The sequence below is a fragment of the Phascolarctos cinereus genome, unplaced genomic scaffold, assembly GCF_003287225.1.
Source record: "Phascolarctos cinereus isolate Bilbo 61053 unplaced genomic scaffold, phaCin_HiC Scaffold_4;HRSCAF=312, whole genome shotgun sequence".
Taxonomy (NCBI): Eukaryota; Metazoa; Chordata; class Mammalia; order Diprotodontia; family Phascolarctidae; genus Phascolarctos; species Phascolarctos cinereus.
Window position 1 is genome coordinate 596,680,373 of NW_027555847.1, and position 25,342 is coordinate 596,705,714.

At 39.3% G+C, this 25,342-nt stretch overlaps 1 long non-coding RNA gene across 1 annotated transcript; it reads left to right on the plus strand.

Moving 5' to 3' along the window:
* The first annotated feature begins 17,538 nt into the window (after positions 1-17,538).
* LOC144456714 (uncharacterized) lies at positions 17,539-24,416 on the plus strand. The gene is made up of 2 exons (XR_013485745.1): positions 17,539-17,953; positions 21,661-24,416. It is a non-coding gene; the product is annotated as an uncharacterized LOC144456714 (long non-coding RNA).
* Positions 24,417-25,342: the final 926 nt, after the last annotated feature.

Consider the following 25,342-nt stretch of genomic DNA (forward strand, 5'->3'; position numbering starts at 1 on the left):
TTCTTACACCGTTTTGGTCTCTAGGGAGAGGTTCATATAGTAAATTTTTTTTTTGTTAAGTAGCATTACTTAGTTCCAAGTCCAAAGCCTCTTTGGCAGAGGTGTGCTGATACCAGCTCTAACCAGATTATGAAACTTGATTGTTAAATTTTCAATGTGAGCATTTACACCTCAGAAATGTACAGCTGTATAGCTAATGGGAACAGGCTAACACCATCCATGTTGTAGGCAAAAAAAATGTCTTTTCCCAGAAGGCAGTCCCTGAATCTCCAATGGGGCCTTAACATCTTAGGTTATCTGGGTATGAGCCAAACCCAATTTCAAAGTTATGATCATCCCTATTTCACAGATAAGGAAACAGGTTTAGACAGATGAAGTGACTTACCCTTGGTCACATAGCTAATAAGTATCTGAAGTAGGTTTTAAATCCAGATCTTTCTGACTCTAGTGCAAGGAGTCAGTCTTTCCACTATACTATGCATCATATTTAGAGGCTGGAAAAAAAAAAGGGTCACTTTTTTCTGAGGTGATTCTGTCCTCAAATAACTGTCATACATCCTACTCATTGCTATGGTATCTCTAGACTTTGTTGCAAAGGACTATAACACAACATAGTTTTATTGGTATTCATATAACCTCTTGGATCCTTTTACCAAAGACCATGTCAGCATTGGAACTTGAATGCAGGAGAGTGAATTAAATATTTATTGAGGGCATTCATTTAAGGCAACCTTACTTGCGTGTTTTTGTTGGCTTGAGTTTAAACTCCATCATTATTTAAATAGAGACAGTGCCAAGTTCACAGGATTTTGAAAGAGCAATAGCAATAGCAACCTCCAATATTAACTTGATCGTCCATATGGTATTGAGGTGCAAAGTCTTGGACAGTCAGCCCTAACGCTAACCTCCTTAAGATATCTACCTTTAGGCCCTTTCATTTTTTGCTCTGCCTTGAAAAACAGCTTGAGACTTTTGTGGGAGTTGGGTGAGGGGTAGGGGAGGAGAGGACCCTTACCTGCCTGTATTCACCCCTTGCTATAGTCTTCTCTGTTCAAAGGTCCCTGTAAATTCTAGAGTTCTATGATTGGAATGTTTCCCCAATGACTCAACTTAATGGTTGTGCTAAATATATAATAGGCACTTGGAAAATATTTGTCCAATGGGGATAAATGAACTACTAAAAGACCAGTTCATGAATGGATGAGTCTTTCCTTATACTAGATGTCCCAAAAGCTTTAGTGCAATCTTAAGCTTTTAAAACTTAAGCTATTAAAGCTTAAGGCTGCACTAAAACTTTTTGAGACACCATATATAATTGAAGGTAAGGTCAAGGAAGAGTTAAGGCAAACCACTCCTACATTTCATATAGTTTTCTCTGGTAATTGTTCTTGGGACAGCTGGAAGGGAGAATTAGCAGAAGAGAGTTGTATCTTTCACCCTTTCAGCTCTTTTTTGCTTGTTAGCTCCCACAATCTCTACCTCCATTTATTGAAGAAGAAGAAGAAGAAGAAGAAGAAGAAGAAGAAGAAGAAGAAAAGAGAAAAAAAGAAAAAGAAAAAGAAGAAGAAGAAGAAAAAGAAGAAGAAAAAGAAAAAGAAGAAGAAGAAGAAGAAAAAGAAGAAGAAGAAGAAAAAGAAGAAGAAGAAGAAGAAGAAGGAAATAGAGGATGAATAGCATAAGGCTCTTTCTCATTCTCCCTAACTCTTCCAACTTTTCTTTCAAAATTCTTTGCCTGGGCAGGTGTGAACATGGGTGGCTATCCTGGAGGTGCCTTTGGTGAAGACTTTCAATGTTTCAGTTGAGACAGGTTTAGATTCAGTTGCCTGATGATGGTGAATCAGGGGATCCATGCCTCCCCTGACTCCTCCAAGTTCTCTTCCTCTCAGACATTTTACTTTCGAGGTTTTTGCTGGGTGAGGTGCCAGGAGCCAAACCCTTTATTATAACACTAGGTGTGTGAAGTCATTAGCCTTTTAATGGTTTTTCTTGCTGCCTGGCAGCAGGGTTGGGTTTGGAAAACTTGCCAAAAGTTTCCAAACTCCACCTAAATAAAAATTCCCAGTCTTGTCTCAATAGCTTAGGAAAGAGGGAGGAAAATCTACAAAACACTTAGAAACAACAACAAAAAAGAAATAATAAATTATAAATTAAACATTACCATGCTTCAAGTTTATGTGTGTATATGTATGTATGTATATATACACACATATATGTGTATATATATATATATATATGCATACACACATGCACACATATATAATTAGATTTCATTGATTTCCAAATCATATGTCTGGCTAAGTAACTCAATTAAATGGAACAGGGTATAAATGAAGCTAGAGCAACTAGATGGTGAAATGGATAGAGAGCCAGACTTGAAGTCAGGAAGACTTCTCTTTCTGAGCTCAAGTCTGGCCTTAGACCCTTTACTAGCTATGTGACCATGGTCAAGCCACTTAATTAACCCTTTTTGCCTCAGTTTACTCATCTGTAAAATGACCTGGAGGAGGAAATGGCAAACCTCTCCAGTATCTTTGACAAGAAAACTCCAAATGGAGTCACAAAGAATCAGACTTGACTGAACAACAAACCACACAATAAATAAGGCTCTATGTGGCCATTAATTATTATTAATTATTTCCCCTCAGTAGATTGTAAACACCTTAAGGTCAAGGATTCTTTCTATTTATCTATGTATCTCTAACATCTAGCACCATGCTTGGGACATAGTTTTTAGTGTTTAGCAATATAGTAGGCACCTAATAAATTCTTGTTGAATTGAATTAATTGTTTAAACTAGTTAGTTTTACTGTGTTCTGTGGCCATAGATTGCCTCACTAATCTTGACCAGTCACGTTATATACCTAAGCCCTTGGTTACCAAGGTGTCAGGGGAATTAGTCTGACTATTCTACCCCCACAAAGCCCAGAATGTAATCACAAAGTGTTAACTAGGAGAGGATTCTGGGGAGATGGCGGAGTAGGTCAGAAAACTTTCGCTCTCCAAATTTCCTCCAGAAAAAAAAAGACAGAACCTCACTGCAGAGCAGCAGAAATAAAAAAGGATTAAGCAGTTGTTCGCCTAAGACAACTTGAGAAGACTGCAAAAAAGACGTGATCTGCTGGGGTGAGGTTAAGCCTGAGTGAAATGCAAACACCTGCAGGCCAACTCTGCAGAATCAACAACAAGAAGCCCTGGGGGTGCTGGGGTTGGGAGGCAGCCTCTGCCTTAGAACCTTTCATCTCAGGCTGAGTAGGAAGAGAGTGAAGGACCTTCCAATGTTGTGGGATGCTGAGCACAGCTGGGCTGACCAGATGCTTCCTGGGCTGGGCTGCTTGCTGGCTTCCGGGGAGAAGGAGCTAGCACACACCTAGTGAGTGCAATAACAGAGGGGCAGGGATCCTCCTGGCAGTGACCACTTGCAGGAGAGTGGAGCCCCTGGTTTCAGTTCCAAGGCAGAGAGGACTTCTGCAGTTTATAGCCACTGGAGAGACTGCAGAGAGTAAGATCATTTGCAGGACAGCATGAGGGGGCTCTAGCCATGGCTTAAGAGTAGAGAGAACCTAAGGTTCCCCTGGGGACAGACTTCAGAAAATAACAATAAGAAGGAACTGAGGTTTGGGGCATCATTCCCCATACTTCAGAACTAGAACTAGAACATGATTATACTAATAGCTGCTAAAATAACAAACAAACAAATAAATAAATAAAATGAGCATGCAAAGGAGAAAGAACCCAGCCATAGATAGCTATTATGGGGATAGGAGAAAATCTGGGTTCATATTCAGAGGGAGATAATGGAGCTAAAACATGACTCCTTTTTCAATGAGAAATGTCAAATGGTCCCAAGCACAAACAGATTTCCTGGAAAAACTTAAAAAGGGATTTAAAAAATCAAATAAGAGAGATTAAGGAAAAATTAGAAAAAAAATAAGAGCAATCCAAGAAAACTGAGACAAGTATGCAAAGAAAGTCAACTAACTTGAAACAGAGAATCAAAAACTTAAGGAAAAAAAATAATTCCTTGAAAACTTGAATAGGCAAAGGGAAGCTAATGGCATTCTAAGACATAAAGAAATAATAAAACAAAATCAAAAGAATGAAATAATAAGAGAATGTGGAAATGTTTTGCATGACTGGACGTGTAAAATCTTTTTCAAATTGCTTGCATTCTCAAGGTGGGGGAGGGGAGGTAGGGAGAGAAATCTGGACTCAAAATGTTTTAAAATGTTAAAAATTTTTGTTTACATGTAACTGAGCACAAATTAAATAAAAATTAAAGGCATATGTAGCTGGGTAACTGATATCATCAGTTCTGTTGAATCTACATTTCACCGTATTAATCATTGCCATTAATCAGATTGCAATGGGTATGATCAAATAATCATTTAACTTTCCCAGCTTCACTGCTTTTGGGCTTCTGAGTCAAGTCTTCATGCTCTAGCAAACTCATCACTATCCTAAAAGATTAAATCAACTTTTGCAGTCACATCTCATCAATATCTGCTGCCCCTCTGATTGGACCATCCGACTGGAGGCCAGAGTCATGGGTTCTAAAAATCTCCATTTAAGAAGGGAGCCCAGCAAAAATGTTCTCCCCATTTCTTAACAGCTTCACTGCTTTTGGATATCTTTGGACTTCTTTATCATTTTTCCTGAGCTGGGGTACCTTCTTTCTGCTTCCCCTTTGCAATTCCCTTATGTGTGTAGGCTTTTCCCTATCAGATTGTAAGATCTTTGGGGGCAGGAACTGCCTTTCTTTTTCATTTGTACTTGTATTCCCAGTGCCTGGCATATACTAGGTGCTAAACAGATGTATATTGATTGACTGACTGACTAATCATTTCTTACAATGTGTAAGAACTTTTGTAACTGGCTTTCCTATCTGTGATCTCATTTAGTCCTTGCCAAAGCTTGACGAGGTGGATAGGAACTTTGGACCACAGTAACTGAATCCTGAGCTTTATGTTCAAAGAGCAAAGTATTAGTGTCCTTACTTCAAAACCCCAGAACAGCCACCTGAATTACAAGCACTATTAAATAAGGTTTGAGCAACACTGCCAAAAAGCATGTTACTATACTGGCGAAATGAAGCCTACAGAGAGCTTCAGACTTTGTAGGAAATAAATACACATTTACCCAAAAGTCAGTCTGGCATAGTGGGATAAGAGCTGATCTTGGAGACCCAGGTTCAACTACTGCCTCTAACACACCTGGGCTTTTCAACCTGAAATCAATCACTTAACTTCTTGGTGGCCCCAGGGCAGCTTTCTAATATTCTCAAATTGCAAAAAAGTTGCTGGTCTTCATTGGTGGGAGTTTTCTCACCAGGAATTCACTACACCAATGAAATCACAAATCCAACCCACCTTCCTCCAACCCAATACATACATATGCACAAATAGGGATCTCTATTAGTGTTTGTATGGGTCCTTCCAGTTTACACCACTGCTCTCTGTTTTTCCAGCCATAATTGGCTGGAGTAATTCTGCTCCAGTTTGTAAATGGTGAGTCACTCTGAACAATGATTCAGGTCACAAAGTAAAAACAAAGATACCTGCTAAATTGAAGTGCCTTGGATATTTGTCTTCAGAGCTCTAAACCCATGGGGTAGTTATAATCTTGAGTACAAAATGCCCTTAAACTAAAGCTTCTTAACCCTGTTTGTGTCACAGACTCCTCTTGCAGGCTGGTGAAGTCTATGGACCTACCTCTTCTCAGAATAATGTTTTTTAAATGCATAAGAGAAATAGGATTTCAAAGGAAACTGATTGTATTGAAATACAGTTATCAAAATATTTTTTAAAAAACAAGTTCATGGACCCCAGGTTAAGAAAGAACTCTTGTCTTAAACTAATTTTCTAATGAAATCTTGAAGAATCTGTTAAGCATTTGTGGAAAACCCTAAATCCTTCAGAGTTTTTGCAAAAGATACAAGCACTCTCCAAAGGCACTTAAAAGAATCATCTTCAAGTAATCCTGCTTCAGCTCCACTTTTCAGTAGGGTTTGGAATTTCATTAAGCCTTCCATTGGATGAGTTTTCAGTTTTCAAGAGTCAGCAAGACTTGTGAAACCTATCTGATGAATTTGTGAAAGAAGGAACAGTTTGCAGAACTCATATACCTTTCTCTTTTCTTACCTACTTTTGACATCTTTCCCATCTTCAGAACTGCCACCTCTGCCTGGTACCCGGTTACCTTTGGTTTCTCCCTTTTCTTTCTCTCTTTCTTCCTCACTTGGGGGCTTTGACCAGTTTGTACCCATGTCCCCAAAGTCTTTTTAACTCGTGATTCACATTAAACCTTACCTATCTGGTGTCCCCTTATCTCAAGGTATCTGCTAAGGAACAGATAAACTAGTGATATTAAAATGCTAATAAGCAGTAAAGTAAATAAAGCAGTAAAGTGAAGAAAAAATGTAGACAATGCCTTAACTCATGGGAATGACTTGAGCAGTGGGAATTTGGTAGGTCAGTGAGGCAGATATGTGGGGACACACTGACCCTCCTATATCATTTAAATCATATTTTCAAAGTAGATGTGTATCCCACTTATTGGGCTAACTCTGATAGTCACAAAATTATAGATTTAGAGCTGGAAGAGATCTTTTAAGTCATCTAGTTCAATCCTCTCGTTTTGCGGGTGAGAAAACAGGTCCAGAGAAGTTAAGTGATTTACTCAGTCACACAGGTAGTAGGTGACAGAGCCACAGATTTGAATCCAGATACTGTGACTCCAAATTCAGCACTGTTTCTACTGTATCCCAGCAAATCTTAGATTTTGAAGGGGTTTCAGAAGTCACTATCCTCTTCCATAACCACCCCGATAAGTGGTAACGAGCTCATGCCTGAAAGTCTTCAAGGTTCACTTTGTCCCTCAGATCATACTGACCAACCCATTCCATTTATAGAAAATCCAGATTTGGGGGGCATTCTTCCTAGTGTTGAGATGTAATCTATGTCCCCATAGTTTCCAGTCATTGTCCTACTTCTGCCTCCTGGGCCCAAGCAGCATAAGTCAATCTTCTTAAGTTAAATAACCCTTCAGATATTTGAAAGAAGCAAGTCATCCCCAAGTACTTTCTGGGTTAAAATCAGTTTCTCCTATGGTATGGCTGTAAATTCCCTCATCACATTAGTCACTCTCATCTGGATGCAGTCCACTTTGTCAATCAATATGCTTCCTCAAATTTGGCACCCATGACTAGGTAGATGTAGTCTGACCTCGGAAGCAATCAGTGACATTATCTCTACCTTCTTAGAAAGGCTGTTTTTCTGCTAATACAAATGTCATCTTACATTTGAATCATTGAATTTGTTTGTCTATGAAAATTCCTAGTTCTTTTTTTCCCACATCTTCCAAGGTTTGTACTTGTGCAGTTTTTTTTTTTAAACTCAGATGCAGGACCAACATTTATCTCATTTAGCATCATTTTGTTAGATATGGTCCACAGCTGGAAATTTTTTGGACCCCAATTTTGTCATCCAGGATTGTAATTATTCCTACTAGGCTCTTGGCATACATACATTTGATTAACTAAGTGTACCATTTGTTTTCATCAAAGTCACTGGTGAAAATTTTGAGTAGACAAGGACCAATGATAGAGTAATCTATCCAACTAGGCACCTTCCTCTGGGCTTAATCAACACTCTTCAGTTTCAGTTGTTCAATTAGTTCCAAATCCATTGAAGTGCTTTCATCCAGTTCAAATCCCTACATCTTATCACAAGGATAAATCCTTGAGGGTCAGGACTGTTTTCATGTTTGTCTTTATGCTTAACTTCTAACATGGTTCCTGGCACACAGTAAGTATTCACTAAAGGCTTCTTAGATTTAATTAAATGTACCTCTAATGAGATCACCACTTTTCTGAACTTCCCATTTCCCCATTACCTCCACTATCAAATACAAAATCCTTTGGGTTTTTTTTTATTTAAGCTTTTCATAACCCGGCCACTTCCTACCTGTCCAGTCTTCTTACAATTTACTCTTCTCCACATAACTCCTTGATCCAGTGATACTGGCCTCTTTTCTGTTCCTCAAACTTAAGCCTCCATCTCCAGATTCTGGGTGTTTTCACTGGCTGTCTCCCATGCCTGGAATGTTGTCCCTCCTCATCTCCGCCTCCTGGTTTCCCTGTCTTCCTTTAAGTCTCAGCTAAAGTCCCATCTTCTGCAAGAAACTTTCCCTGGTCCTCTTTAACCTTAGGGCCTTCCCTTAGAGATTATATCCAATTTATTTTGCTTACTTCTTGTTTATGCATAGTTCTTTATATGTTGATTCCCCCACTAGACTGTGAGTTCCTTGGCAGGAGAGACTGGTTTTTGTTTTTGCCTTTCTTTGTATCCCTGGTACTTATCACACTGTTTGGCACATGGTAAATGCTTAATAAATGCTGATTATTGACTTGGTTTCCCTATTTTTGCCGAGGACACCATGACGCGTGCAGTCATCCAAGCTTGTACCCGTGCCTTCCTTGACTCTTCACTGTATTCATCTCACATGTCCAATCAATTGGCAAGTGTTCTTGTCTCACTCTCTGCAGCATCTCTTCCATCTCGTCCCCTTTTCCCATCTACACAGCTGCCGTTCAAATTCAGGTCCTCAGTGTTTCTTGCTCGGACTATCATGATAGTCTCCTCGTTGATCTCCCTGCCTCTGAGCTCTCCTTATGCCAATCTCACCTCCATACAACTGCCAAAGTGATCTTTAGTAGGCACAGGTTTGATGGCTATCACTCCTATTTGATGAACTGCAGTGCCTCCCTATTACTTCTAGACTCAAATACAATGTCCTCTGTCATTTCAAGACCTTCACCACCTGGCCTTAACCTGTTTTTCCTGCTTCATTGCAAACAATTCTCCTTCCTGCATGATTTAGCCTGGCCAAACTGGCCTTCTTGCAGGTGTTCCTCACTTAGATCACTCCATATCCTGGACTCCTTATCTTTGCATTGGCCATCCCCCATACCTAGAAGGCACTGTCCTTATCTTCACCTCTTAGAATCTCTTGTTATTATTGTTCAGTTGTGTCAGACTCTAAGTGATCCCTTGTCCATGGGGTTTTCTTGGCAGAGATAGTAGAGTGGTTTGCCATTTCCTTCTCCAGTGTGTCCTCATTTTATGAGGAACTGAGGCAAATAGGGGTTAAGGGACTTGCCCAGGGTCACACAGCTAATAAGTGTCTGAGGCCAGATTTGAACTCAGATTTTCCTGGCTCCTGCCTCCAAGCCCTATGTTCTAACCACTGCATAACCTAGCTGCCCCTTAAAATTCCCAAGTCAAAGTGCCTCTTTCTTCTTTAAGCCTTTTCTCGTCCCCCCCCTCCCCAGCTAAGAGTGTCTTTCCCCCAAATTATCTTGAGTCTATTTTGTATGTGTCTCTATAAGAAAATGTTGTCCCCCCTAGTCCGACTATAAATTCCTCCCGACCAAGGACCATTTGACCTTTTTCTTTGTATCTTAGTTCTTAGAGCAGTGCCTTGCACACAAAAGATGCATAGGTTGATTGACAGATAGAATTGAGAAACTGTATAATGCCTTGAATCTCTAGCATCGGAGAATGGAACTTTTGCCTGGGCTTTGATATCTCTGAATTACTTTCTGGTTCTGTTGTTTTTTTCTGAGGGACTTTAAGCCATCTCACAGAAACAAAACTGTAGCAATGGTGAGTTATTGTAGTAAGCAGAGTTGTTCAAACACCCTTATTTGCCCCACTCCAGTCAACGTTTCCTAGATGGTTTCCCCAATATTCTATCTCTGCTCTGGGAAGTTTTAGCAAAAGAATCTATAATTCTCAGTCTGACTTTCTTCCCTGCCCTCCCCACCCATTCCTTAGCTCTGAATTCCCATTCAGAGTCAAGACTCTGGTTAAACAATTAAGTTTTAAATCTATCTCTCTTTTCCCACGATGCTTTTCCCCTCAATTGCTTCCTTCCAAATGCAATTCCATCAAGTACACTCATACTAGCAACTGGTAAACACTATCTATAAAGAGAAAGTAAACACTGAAAATGAGAAAAGGTAAACTGATTTTCCTATTGCACTTGAGCAAAAGGTTTCCAAAAGGGAACCCAAAGGGAGAAAAGGAATATAGAACTGCTGCTTTGAGGTCTATAGGCCAGAAGACTATAAGGTATCTGTCCTGAGGCAGTTTGCACCTGATCAATACACAGAGCCTTGCTCTTGGAGCCCCAAGCCTCCTTCCTCATGGTGGCTGCCTCTGCTTGCTCTTCTGCTTTCCCAGCTCTTTGCATCTTCTTCCAGCTTTCTCTTCTCCAGCTCTCTGTATCTTCTATGCCTCTCTGAGTTGTGTTCCTTCTCAACGGTGGTTCCTTCTGGGACTTCATTCTCATATCAAATTGTTCCACTGTCTTTTAGAAGCTACCTGAGGGGCATGGTCAATCCTTATTCATCTGGTAACAATGCTCCTTTTTCAATCCAATCAGTGGATTCATTTGGACATCATAAAGGGCTCACTTTTTTATAGGCTGCATTTTTATCATGAGCTATGCCCTATAAAAGGGCAACTAGGTTGCACAATGGTTAGGGTGCCTGGCCTGAAGTAAGGAAGACTAATCTTCCTGAGTTCAAATCTGGCCTTAGATACTTATTAGCTGTGTGACCCTGGCCAAGTCACTTAACCCTGTTTGCCTCAGTTTCCTCATCTGTAAAATGAGCTGGAGAAGGAAATAGCTAAACCACTTCAGTATCTTTGTCAAGAAAACCCTAAATGGGGTCACAAAGAGTCAGACATGACTGAAAAGACTGAACAACATGTCCTATAAGCATAAAACCCCTCATTACTGACCACTTACTTTCTGTGATTACGTCCTGGTCTTTTGGAGACATTACGTGACAGTCAGTCAACAAACGTTTATTAAACACTTACTATATGCCAGGCAATGAGCTAAGTTCTGGGGTTACAAAGAAAAAGCCAAGAGAGTCCTAGACCTCTAGGAGCCTATATTCTAATGAGGAAGACAAGATAGTGTGGTATGGTGCAAAGAACATTCAAGGCCTCTGGAGTCAGAAGACCTGGGTTTAAATACTACCTGTATAACCTTGGAGAAATTACCTAACCAGCTGGGGTCTCAGGTTCTTCATTTATAAAATGAGGGGAGGGGGTGAGACTGGATGGCCTCTGAAGTCTCTCTTATTATAGATCTATGATCCTATAATCCTTAATACACAGAAGATGCATGTAAAGTTGGGGACCTGGCTTGTGTGCTAGCCTGCAGATATATGAATTTTGGAAGTATAACAGATAAGAATCATGAGCAAGGATGAAATCTCTTATTGAGGCCATCCTTCCCTGTACCAGAGAGAATTATGGAAAGAAAAAACTCTTTCAAGTCTATTTAGAATTTTCTTTTTTTTATTTTTATTTTTAGGCAATTGGGGTTACATGACTTGCCCAGGTCACACAGCTAATAAATGTCAAGTGTTTAGTCTGAGGCCAGGTTTGAACTCCTGACTTCAGGGCCAATGCTCTATCCACTGGGCCACCTAGTTGCACCTTGAGTCTATTTACAGGGAAAGATACTAGCAACTAGGAGAAGTGGGAAAGGCCTCCTTCTCAAAGAAGCATCTTTAACCCAAGTCTTGAAGAAGCAGAGATTTCTTAAGGTGTGGAAGTGAGGAAGGAGAACATTCCAGACATGGCAGATAGCCATTTGCTTCTTGCAAAGGCAAAAGGATGGGAGATGGCTCAACTGAGGATGAGTCTGTGGAAGAGAGTAATGTGTATGAAGTCTTCAATGGAAGGAAGGGGTACCAGATTATGAATAGCTTTAAATACCAAAGAAAAAGGTTTATATTTTATCCTAGACATAATAAGAAACCACTGGAGTATATTAAGTAGGGGGTGTGAAATGATGATGGGAAAACCACTTTGGCAACTGTGTGGAGGATGGGTTGCAATGGGAGAGACTTGAGGCAAGGACCAATTAGAAGGGTACCATAATCCAGGCAGGCAGAGGTGATGAAGGGGAGGTGGAAGACCAGGCATAATAACCTCATGAGCAGAGGTGTCAAACATGAAGTCTAAGGGCCACACGTGGCTCACAACTCTCCTGAGTGCAGCCTGACCCAAATTAAAACATAATTGGGGGGCAGCTAGGTGACACCGTGGACAGAACACTAGACCTGGAGTCAGGAGGACCTGAGTTCAAATCCAGTCTTAGACACTAACTGTGTGGCCCTGGGCAAGTCACTTAACCCCAATTGCCTGAAAAAAATGTAATTGGGAAATATTTAAGTAAATAAAAGTACAATATGTCATACGGTTTTCTGAGTCAATACTGGGGTGGGTGGAGTAGATCCTTGTATATGGTTTAATGGCACCTGTTTCTATTTGAGTTTGACAACACTGCCATGGGGAGCCTCCGTTACACAAAGAGGGGGTTACTCCAGGATTGCCAGAGAGAAAGTTGTTTTGAGAGACACAGCATAAATGAGCAAAAAAAACCTGATTACTCAGAAACAAGACCTAGACCAGATGAATTAAAGATGGGTGGCTAAGAAATGGTGACTTTCTGAAAGTCAGGTTAGTACCTTAGTTAATCATTGGGATTTTGCTTATCAGCTAAGTTAGAAAGGGTCAAAGGAGTGTTTAAAAAAAAAAAAAAAGAAAAAGACTTTGCCCTTTCCATTATATAGACCTAAAGATAAAGAACATCAGTTAAGAAGACTCAGTACAGGTTGACTTCATAATCCTATTTGGGTTTTCTTGGCAGAAATACTGGAGTGGTTTGCTATTTCCTTCTCCAGTTCATTTTACAAGTGAGGGATCCGAGGCAAACAAGGCTTAAAGTGACTCACCCAGCGTCTGGTGAGGGTCTGAGGACAGATCTGAATTCTGGAAGATGACTTCCTGACTTGAAGCCACCTGGCTGCTCCATCAGTATAGGTAGGTATATGCATATAAAGGTGTGAGGCCAAGTCAGGTAGCAGAGATAATCAACTTGGCCCTAGAGCAGATTGTCTCCTTTTCCATACATACTCATTTACATGGATTTGCAGGAGAGGAAGGGAATAAGAATTTATATAGTACCTACTATGTCGTTCCTACTATATAGTACTGCCTACTGTGTGCCAGAACACTGCTAAACAGCTAAATGCTTTTTACAAATATTATCTTATCTGATCCTCACAACAATCCTGCCAGGTAGGTGCTATTATTATCCTTATTTTAGGGATGAGGAAACTGAGACAAAAACATTAAATTCTGTTATGGATTTGTATTCTTCTTGGACTGGGAAAAACTATAATGAACTCAGTTGAAAATGTTTAAGTGAGAGAGACTACAGTTCCATAACATGCCTCTTTTAACCAGCACCGCTCCTTTAAGAGCACTCTTCTTTTAACCAAGAAGCAAGGAACTTGTTTTCCATTTACAGGGTTATTTTTAATATGGCTCCTAATTGGTTTTGTATCCTAGATATTGATTTGATATATGTAGATCTAGGGTAGGTAGGTGGTGAAGTGGATAGAGTACTAGGGCTGGAGTCAGGAAAAGTCATCTCCCCCAGTTCAAATCTGGCCTCAGCCGCTTACTAGCTGTGTGACCCTGGGCAAGTCACTTAATCCTGTCACCTCAGTTTCCTCATCTGTAAAATGAGCTGGAGAATGAAATGGCAAACCACTCTGATATCTCTGCCAAGAAAACCCCAAATGGGGTTCCAAAGAATTGGACATGACTAAAAAATGATTGAACAATGATACATAGATCCATTCTGTTTGTTATTTTCATGTATTATTTCTTCAGAAGGACATTTATGATAGGCATCATTGTAATGTGATATGAGCTGGATAGTTGTTGGGTTTTTTTAATGTTAATGAATTAAAAGTATCTTTGCTTATCACTTTCATATCAATAGGTTAAGCTCATTGGGAGCCATAGTTTCCATCTAGCAGTTGTAACATTTATAGGACTCTTAGCACTTCATGGTACTCTCCTGATTCTGACCTACTTTCCTCCTTCCAGACCTTTAACCTTCAATCATAGGAATTCAGTTCATATTTAAAGATCTTGATTCTATACTTTGTGCTTCCAAAACTTTTCATTCATTTTCCTTTAATCTCAGTATTAACAGTACTGCCTAGGATTTGAGCTACTATCTTTTTTTAATCATCTTTCTAGTGGCTGCCCCCTACCACATGGAACAGAGACCCAAACTAGCATTTCACTGTGCCTGGCATTTAGTAAGCACTTAATAAATGCTGACTGATTAATTCAGAGCCTTTCTTCTCTCCCTCTTTCTCTTTTTCCATAATCCTCCAGGCACCTAGTGACTGGATACAGTGCCTCACCCCAACTCACTGCCCAAATACTTCCACTGCAGTGACCTATCTCATGTATCTCCTGGCTTCTATGTATATTCTTTGCTCCTTTGACCAGTCAGGATGAGAGTGAGGTTCAAATTTTCCCAGCTCCTCCACTGCCCCTCTTTGTCGTTATATTCTTTTTTTTTACGCATCCCATTTATGTGAAATAATTTTCCCTATTTTTTCCTCTCCTTTTCCCCTCTTCTAGTGCATTCCTTTTCACCACCCGTTTGATTCATATTTTGAGATCCAAACATGACAGAATCACAACCAAGCCTTCTGTCTAATTAGACTCCCCTTTCATCCTTGGTGACAATAATGTTCTGAGGGGTTGTATGCATTATATCTCCTTATAAGAATGTCAATAATTGAATCATATTTAGTCCCTTGTGATTTCTCACTTTAGTTCACTATTTTACGCTTCTCTTGACTCCTGCATCAATTTGTTAGATTTTCTACTTAGTGGTGATCTTTTCATCGGGAATGCAAGGAAATATCTATTTTGCTGAAGGTCCATTTTTTTCATATAGGATTTTACTCAGTTTGAGATTTCAAATAAGGTAAAATGAATGAGCTCAATACCAATTCTCTTAGTTTTTTTTTTAATAACACTTAAAGCTTTACAAGCTTTTTCAAATTTATCTCATATTCTTCTCATGATGTCTCATGTGATAAGTAGAGTATTTATGTTTACAGATGAGGACATGGAGGAAGAGAAGATTTATATGACTACCATATTTTGTCTCTTACATCATTGTACACTGAGCTTTCTATTTGGACATTGTTTTCTCTAATCAGAAGACATTTTTATGTGTGGAAAGTTCTTTGCAACTATTTTTAGTGCTTCTTCCTAACAATCAGTTATATTATTTAATATTTATGGGGAGGTAGCTAGTGGCCCAAGGTAGAGCATTGGGTTTGGAGTAAGTAGATCTGAGTTCAAATTTGGCTTCAGATACTTAACTGGCTTCATGACCCTGGGCAAGTCACTTAACCTCAGTTTCCTCAGCTGTAAAATGGGGATAATAAAAGCACCTACCTCCCAGGGCTGATCCTTAGCATAGTGCCTAGCACATAGTCAGCATGTGATAAATGCTTATTCCCTTCTCCCCACCCTCATGTGGAACTTTACTTGTGCAAAGTGTCACGCTACCATTATACTACAAATCAGCAGCATGAATCAGGAGCTATGAATCAATATAACCATTACGGAAAACAATTTGGAAGTATGCAAATAAAGCAACTAAAACATCATATTCTTTGATTTAGAGATTCCTCTACTAGGCATGTAATCCAGGGAGGTCATTGATTAAAAAAAAAAAAGAAAAGCCTTCATATACATCAAAATATTTCTAGCAGCACTTTTTGTGTTAGCAAAGAACTGGAAACAAAGTAGATGCCCATCAATTCCCTCTTGGACTATATAGCCTCATCTTTAATTCTCCCTGGTCCACTACATCAGAGATGTCAAACATTCCTGAGTGGGCCCAAACCAAATTAAAATGTAATTGGGATATAGTTAACAAAATAAACAAGGGAACACAAATAATGTTATGTGGTTTTCTAAGTCAATATATGGCCTATAGGGATGCTTATATACAGCTTAGAGGTCCTATTTCTATTTGAATTTGACACTACTCAACCCCGTTATCATAGAATAATATTATCATAGCTTGAGAACTAGAAAAAAATTATAAAAGTAATGGAGTCCAAGCCTCCTCATTTTACAGATTAAGAAATTGATAGGTTAAGTGACTTGCCCGGTTACACAGCTACTAAGTGTCCAAAGGCAAGATTTGAACCCAGAACTTCCTGACTGATTCCAACACTATACCCATTATGCAGCTCTGCCTCTCCCATTATGATGGTGAAGGAAACCCTTTTCCCTAATTATTCCTTTCCGTATTCTTTCCATGGCGATTTCTCTTTTAATTAGGTCCTTAATTACCTTTCCCTATCTTTACTCACTGGCTTTCCAATAAACTGTATAATTGCAGACCTGTGTCCTGAAACATTACACTATAAAGAACAATTTGCACTTCTTTTCTTTCAGCTTTTATCTCATTTATACGCGCAAGATTGTTTATCTAATTTTTAAAATTTATGTAATATAGTTATTGCTGGATTAGTTGTGGGCAAGCTGTAAATCATCACTGGACTATAAATCACAGTAATGATGTGTTCATTGGCCAGGGCCCAAACCACAGACAAAAAGCCTCACCGTGCTCTGAAGGTCATGGCATTTGAGTTTTCTCAGACCTTGAAAAGCTTGGAATTTTAAGGATAGACATTTTGCTAGGAGAATCTGCTGCGTCCTATTCCTTGAGTGGAAACCAGCAGGATCACGGTTATGCCCTTAAGTTTATCTGAGGACAAAAACAGGGAGAAGCCTCCTAAGTGTCAGCACAGAAGAGAATACTGGCTTGAAGTCATCCTTTTAAATCATTCTTTTTTCCATTTGTGTTTAGTAGAACCCCAGGTTTATGCAAAGGAGTCCAAGGGATTTTATGGAGAAAAGTATTAATGCAGGACAAGAAACACTGAAGACTCGTTCACTCATTTAACTCCTTCAGACATGTATGCTGTGTACAATTAGTAGATGAATAGTGATGGGTCAAAATTGAATCATATTACATCATCAAAAAAGTTTTCTTCTTATTCATCAAGAACCAATCCACTCAATAATGGATGATATATAACTGATTATCACTCAGCCTTGGCAAAGCGTATACAAAATAATTGGTGTTCATTTATATGTTCATTTTTTTTCTATGAATACTTTTGTACCAATACCCATTGTTTACAAATAGACAAAAAACAGTACAATTGAAGAGATAAAGAAGCCAAAATGTTAAAAATTTAGTCTCCAAGAAAAAGCCAGCCTTGGCCCTTGGCCCAACCTTGTTCCAAAATCTGTCACACTGGGAGATAACTTGATTGAATATCCACTGATAACGTTACAACTGGGTTGCTCTACCCAGGGCCCTGAGTCCAGGGTAATGCCACACTAATCACAGATTGAGGTTAAGAGCATATGTTCCAAGTAGGAAATTCATAGTTTCCCCTAGGTTTCTCTACTGTGGGCACAATTGTCCTCGGTATCTAGAAGGGGTAGAATCAAAGGAGCAGAGCCAATTTCATCATCATTGGCAGGAACATCCAGTTACTTGGCTGATAGGGAGACCTCTAGGCATACCTCAAAGTACAAAGTCAGAGTCAGGAAGTGTGTCAGAAGCTCCAGGATATCCAAGAAATTGGGTCCAGGAGAAGGAAAAAGTACACGGTTACCCTCCTAGCATTCATGATTGGGACTTTGAATAGCACCAAATGAAACAAAACTGAAAATAACTAAAAATCTGGGAGAGCATGGTACAGTAGAAAGATTTCTTGATTTGGAGTCAGAAGACTTTGGGTGAAAAGCCCAGTTCCACTGTACACCGTTGGAGAAAAGCTTACCTATGTAACTTTGGATGGATCGTTTATCTGCTACAGACCTCTGTTTCCTCATCTGTAAAATAAGCTGGAAAAGGAAATGATAAATCACTCCAGTGCCTTTGACAAGAAAACCCCAAATGGGATCACAGAGTCAGACATGGCAGAAGTGACTAAATAGCAACAACCAAAAATTAGGTATTGGTGAGATGATTTTGAGTTGTTTTTTTTCTTAACTCTCGATCTGTGATACTATGATGAAACAAATGTCTATACACCTAATTTTAGTATCAAATCTCTAATATAAAAGAAATGCTAATTTAGTATGGTGGCAATTATAGTAATCTCTGATCCTGAGTTATGGCTATTGATCCTGGTATGAAGTGTATCACATTTTTAATAAATACCTTGATTCTGACAAATGATTAGGGGAGGCAACATATCATGGGGGAAAGAGTTTCAATTCAGAGTCTGGAAACCTATGTTCCTCCCCCACACCCCCATCTGTATGATCCAGGACAAAGCACTTAGCTTTTCTTTTGGGGGGGGAGTGAGGCAAATGGGATTAAGTGACTTGTCTAGGGTCACACAGCTTGTAAGTCTCAAGTGTCTGAGGTGACATTTGAACTCAGGTCCTCCAGACTCCAGGGGCAGTGTTCTATCCATTGCACCACCTAGCTGCCCCAGCACTTGACTTTTCTAGACTTTAGTTTCCTCATCTGTAAAATAATACGGCTAGACTTATCACTAAAATCCCTTCCGGCTTGAAATGTATGTCCTATGGTCTGATAATGTTAAAAGGTGAATGATTACATCAGATACTGTTTCTAGTTGTACACCACTTATTGATATCAATTATGCCCTTTAAAACATGTTATAAACTAATTTTTATTGATACTTTCTGGTTTTGGGGGGTTTTTTTGGTATCATCTTCATTTCCCAACGTGTCTTTCTTCTCCCCTCCTCCCCTCCCCCGCCCCTCAACCACTTTTTTTTTTCCTAACAAAGAATAAAAATGAAAAAGAATGTAATGCCTTTTGGAGATAGCTCTGTGGCAGATCAAGTCTCTCAGGCCTAGCACATAGACCCCTGAGACTTAGAGTCTAGTGGCTTATAGAGAAGTTTCTTGTAGTCTAGGGGGAAAAAAAGCAGAGGTATTGTGCAATTTGTACTAGATTGTGTGGGATTATGCAACCCTGTGGGAAGCTGGGGTAGGAGAGAGTGCAGAGAGGCACTTCAGGGGGAACAGTGCCTCACAGTTGTGCATCTTCCTTCCCCAATACTTGAAGGGTTGATGGGAGGATAACAATGGTGATTGGAAAGATAGGGATTGCTTATGGTCCTAGAGGCTTTCCCTGTGTCATCTGAGCTCTGACCATGAAGAAACACTTCTAAGGTGGATGAACTTGCCTCTTTCTCACCTTTCTACTTTCTCATTCCCTCTCCTCTTCCATCCAAAAGGGAAGAGATTTAAATCCAAAGATTCCTGTTTTCTTTTTTACTTTCTCTTTGCTATTTCAATGGCATTTCTAAAAGCCTGGTTTCACTAGAGAAAATAAGAGAGCAATCTTAATTGTCTTCCATTTATATCTTGAAATTGCAGTCAGAGATTGAAGCTGGGTATACTTTAGATATTTAGCTTTACAGGGTATAACTGGCTGGAAGACATCCTTTTTTTTCATTGGTGGCTAAATGCTTCTTGGGCGTGTTGGGAGCTATTTTTAAAAATTAATTTTATTAATAACTATGAATTTTCAAAAATTGCATAGAAGGGATTCCACATGAATTGGGGGCCATTTTTTCTAGATTCCCAAGTCTATTGTTGTTGCATCCTTGGGTGCCTATGGGCTAACAAGGGATCAGAAGGGAAATTTTTAAAAAATGTGTTTATTTTTAGTTTTTGACAATCACTTCCATAAGCTTTTGATTTTTAAATTTTCCCCTTCCCTCCTCACCTCCCTCCTTAAGATGATGTTCAATCTTATATAGGCTGTACATATACATTCCTATTAAAAACACATTTTCACATTAGTCATGTTGTAAAGAAGAATTAGAACCAATAGGAGGAACCACAAGAAAGAAGAAACAAAAAGGAAGGGAAATTTTGAAGTAATGGGTAGGCACAAAGATGTGTCTTCACCCAAGGCCAAGACCAGAGGAGATGAGAAAGGGGTGCTCTGGGAAGCACATAGTCAGGATGAAGAAATAAGGTCCCAGGGAGTTCAGAGTTAAGTGGTTTTCTGCTCCCTGGGCATGGTCTGTAAAATTTTGGTTTGAAAAGATGAAAAGCCTCTAGAGAGGCTAAGTAACTTGCCTGATATCCTGGGACTAGTAAGTGGTAGAAGTGGGATTAGAACCCAGGTATTTCATTATTATTTTTTGGTGAGATAGTTGGTGTTAAGTGATTTACCCAAGGTCACACAGCTGGTAAATGTCAAGTATCTGAGGTCACATTTGAACTCAGGCCCTCCTGACTCCAAGGCTGGAGCTTTGTCCACTGTACCACCTAGCTGCCCCTAGAACTTAGGTATTTCAGCTTCCCATTTGCCCATGAATGTTACTGCCTCCCAACAGTTTGTATACTATAGTTGTCTGATATGGAGATTGATCAGGCATGATTGGATTTATGCTCTTAGGAAACAAAAGCCCTGCGTTGGTCCTGTCTATTTGCTTTGTAAGATATTCTGTGCAGATAGACACATTCATCGATGATGATGATGATGATGCTGACACCAACATTGGGAAGGGAGAACAAATTCAGGGTCAAATTCACCAGGTTAGACAAATAGAATATGATAATAGGATCGTGAATGTAGACCTTAAATGGACCTTAGAGGTCACCTAAGTCCAATTACCTCGTTTTACAGATGAGGAAATCAAGGTCCAAACAACATGCCCAGAGTCATAGTCCAATTGCCTCATTTTACAGATGAGGAAATTGAGTGCCAAGGAAGATATATGACAAAAAAGAAATGGCAAACTACTCCAATATCTTTGTCAAGAAAACCCCAAATGGGGTCATGAAGAGTCAGACACAACTGAAATGACTGAACAACAACAACAATAAATTCTTTGCTATAGGAGATAGCTATCTGGGAGTGGGGAAGAAGAGAGGACCAGGAGAAAATCTAGGTGATGACAGAACAAAAGACATAATAAGAATTTATTAAAATACATTGGGGGGGGTAAGACATGGAATTGGAGGAATGTCCAGTGGTCCCTTTTGTGTGGAACAGAGACTATGTAAAGCCTGAGAAATGAGACTAGAAAGGTAGTTTGGAGCCAGATTATGGAGGGCTTTAAATACCAGGTTGAGGAACTCATATTTTATCCTGGAGGGACTAGGGAGTTATTAAAGACTTTTGAGTAGAGGAGTAAAATGGTGAAACCTGTGCTTTAGGAATATAATTTAATAGCTGTATGAAGGATTATAGAATCATAGATCAGAGCCAGAAGGGTCCTTAGAGATCATCAAGTTTAGTCCCTAGTACCCTTGTTTTACAGATGAGAAAAGTGAAATTCAAAAAAGTCAAATGACTTGTATAAGGTACATAGAGAGTGTTTGAAACAGGATTTGAATCCAGGACTTATTGACTCTAAGTCTAGCACTCTATCCACCATGCCATGTTATTTCTCACTGGAGATGAGATGGAATGGATTGGAGAAGGGAGAGACTGGAAGTAGGTAATAATAATAATAACATCATTTAAATAGCCTTTAAGGTTCATAAAGGGCTTTACATATGTTATCTCCTTAGATCAGTTAGGAGGCTGTTACAGTAATCTAGGTGAGAGATGAGGAGGGTTTGAATTATTGTAGTGGTCAAATGAGTGTGGTGGTAGGATGGTTTGACAAATGATTGGTGATTTGTGGTTAATTCATTCACCAGAGCTATGTCTTTGCAGGAAGGGGAGGGATGACATTTAAAAGAAGACTTGGCCCAGCATGTTCCTTGCCAATCTGAGAGCTACTCCACCATTATCACTGCTATTATTGCTGGCTTGAATTCCTGTGACTCTCATCTTGGCCCAAGAATTCCCCTATTGTTTCCTCCATTCACTGCCATTCCTGGGGCCATGTGGTTCCCTGGGGACAGGGTAAGGAAGCAGGTGGATATGCAAACCTCGCTCTGGGCAACAGATTCTGAGTTGGCGAGTACTCTCTCTCCTTTCTCCCCCTCTGTTCCCATCTCTAGTTTCCAGTCTCCTTTTAAAGGTCAAGTCCCAGTGCACTGTTGGTGGACATGTGAACTGATCCAGCCATTCTGGAGAGCAATTTGGAACTACGCCCAAAGGGCTATAAAACTGTGCATATCCTTTGACCCAGCAATACCACTGCTAGGTCTATATCCCAAAGACATAAAAATAAAAGGGAAAAGGACCTGTTTGTACTAAAATATTTATAGCAGCTCTTTTTGTGGTAGCTAAGTATTGGAAATCAAAGGTATACCCTTCAATTGGGGACTCGATAAAGAAGCTGTGGTACAGGAATATATATTCTTATGCTATAAGAAATGAGAAGTGGGATGATTTCAGAAAAACCTGGAAAGACTTACGTGAACTGACTCAAGTTGAAGTGATCAGAACCAGAACTGGTACACAGTAACCGCAACATTGTATCATGAAGAACTATGAATGACTTAGCTCTTCTCAGCAATACAACGATCCAAGACAATCCCAAAGGACTCATGATGAAGCATACTATCCACCTCCAGAGAAAGAACTGATATCATTTGAATACAGACTGAAACATGCTACTTTTCACTTTCATTCATTCTTTTTTCATTCTAGTCTTTCTGTGCAAAATGACTAATATGCAAATGTTTTACATGATTGTACATATATAACCAATATCTGATTGCTTAACATCTCAAGGAGGGGGAAAGGGAGAGATGGAGGAAGGGATAGAATTTGGAACTCAAAACTTAAAAAAAACCCAAATGTTAAAAAATTGTTTTAACATGTAATTGGGGGGAATATTATATATTAAAAATAATCATAAAGATCAAGTCCCAAGAGTAAGAATCAGCTATGAATCACCAATCATCTTGACATCTCTCATCATAAATACTGTATGAAATATTTCATCCCAGGGCAAGGCCAGTTCATACCTTATCAAAGAGTGTCACTTTATCTAACACAGCCAGAACAACATTCTCTTCAGTGGGGGCAGGGAGGACTTTATACCTTAGATTCACAGAATTACAACTTTGTAGCTGGAAGAGACCTCAGTATTTAACTAGTCGAACTATGTCAGTTTAATGATGAAGAAACTCAGTCCCAAAGAAGTTTAATGACTTCTCCAAGGTCACAGTGTCAGTATATCTCAGAACTTGGATTCAAACTCAGGTTCTCTGACCCCAAATTTAATAGGAATAGATTATCAATGCTGAGGCAGCTAAGTGGTCACAGTGAATAGTCCTAATTGGACCTGGAGTCATGAAGACCTGAGTTCAAATCTGTCCTTAGATATTTCATAGCTGTGTGACCCTGGGCAAGTCACTTCATTTATATCTACCTCAGTTGCTTTAATTGTAAAATGGGGATCATAGTAGCACCTGCCTGCCAGAATTGTGAGGATCAGATGAAATAATATTTTTAAAGTATTTAATATGTTGCCTGGCCCATAGTGGATGCTTAATAAATGCTTATTTCCTTCCTTCCTTCCTTCTTGAACCTGGGTTAGTCATCTCTCATAGGACCCAAGTGGCAAGCACCAGCTGGGAAAAGAAAAGTAGACCAAAATGGGTGCTACACTAATTTGGTATAGATTTTTACTTTTGTCCTAACAATTCAGCATTCTGACTATACACAGACAGTTGATTCAGAAATTATTCCCTCATTAACCAGTCATTTCCTTTCTTTTAAGAAGAGCAATTTTGCTTTCTACAATATTTAATTTATGTCTGTTGAATCTTCTATTTTGGGGGATGGAATATTTTTTTCACTTGTCACAGTGGCTGAATTCTGCGTGGTTAGCAGGTAAATATACTTATAATCAGGCTACTGAACAGCAAATCTTCCTTATATTTGCCTCTCAGATGTTTTAGAAAAAATACAGTCCATGTAAGTAGATTTTCTTCCAAGATTATCTAAGTCCCTGAGGCCATTTCAAGCATCAAGGGCAAGTGCTGACAGGTAAGAGCCAGGGTCCCCACAGAATGATTATATTTGTGTCTAGTTTCTCACCTACCCCAATACTTTGTCAGTCAATTAACAGCATTTACCAGTCACTTGTTACATACAGTAGTCTACAGATAATCACAAAGAAGATCACCTACTACTGACACCAAGAAAAATGATCATGAGACATGGGGAGAGACATCATGTGGCACCACGGGGAAATGGTTTTCTCAAATTTGGGGTTGGAAACAGAACAATGGATAGAGCCTTAAGCCTCTAAAAGCTTCAAGAACCAGAATGAACATAGTCATAAAGTAACTTAACCCAAATGCAAATTTGGCTTTTCCACGTAAGGACAAGTGATTTTTATTATAGGGGACTTCACTGACCTTTCATATATATTGTCCTTCCTATTAGAATGTGAGCAACTTGAGATTGGAGAATGTCTTACTCTTCTATGTGTCCCATGGGCCACCCCACCTCCATCACAATGCTTTGCACGCAATGAGCACTTAATAAATGCTTCATTCATTCATTCATGGCTTGGTGATATTCTGAATCAATTCTTTGAAGAACCAGAACAGTAGATACACTACCCCTCTAAATGGGAGGAGATTGCCTTTATTTGTTCTCACAGCTTGAATTAAAGAAAAGATCCAGGCTCAAGGATTTACAGAACATTGGTACTCAGGAAGCTAGTATAAATATGAGCTTTATTACTGTGTGTGGGATCAAACTGGCAAAACCAAAAAGCATATACATACACATAAAAAATAGATATGTGTGTATGTATGTGTTTTACAGGGATTACAAAAGCATACACAAGATACATATCTTGTGTATATAATATGTACATATGTACATGTATATACGTATGTATACACACATGTGTCTATATATTTACATTGATAGTGATATCTATCTATTCATATCCATCAACAAGAGAGATTCAGTCACACACAAGGCCAGGGTCATTCATGTGAGGGAGATGTATACTGTGACAAAAGTATTGTTGGGAATACAGGCTCATAGTGGGGTCTGACCAAGGAAATTTTATACCTTAAAGATAGGCTTGGTTGAGAATAGGCAATCTCTGTCAGATATGGGAGGAAGCAGTTCTAATCAGTCTCAGATGTGGTGGGGAAATTCTCTCTCTCTCTCTTTCTCTCTCTCTGTCTCTTTCTGATTTTCTCTCTCTTCTATAAGTTGTCCATTTAACTTCATGTGATTATTTGGACAATAGACACCCTTTTGTATTTGCTTTTTCCTGTTTGGCCTAACCTAAACTCTTTGGGGTTAAGTAAGAAAGCACTGAATTGGATGTAAGGTTAATCAGTTGGGACGATACTAAGCAAATTAGTGTCAAAAGTTTCTGATTAATCTTAATTTTTCAGTTTTCCAGTTTCCTCTTTAATTGAATTAAAATTTCCATAGGATTTCCTGTCCTATGAGAAGCAGCATAGTC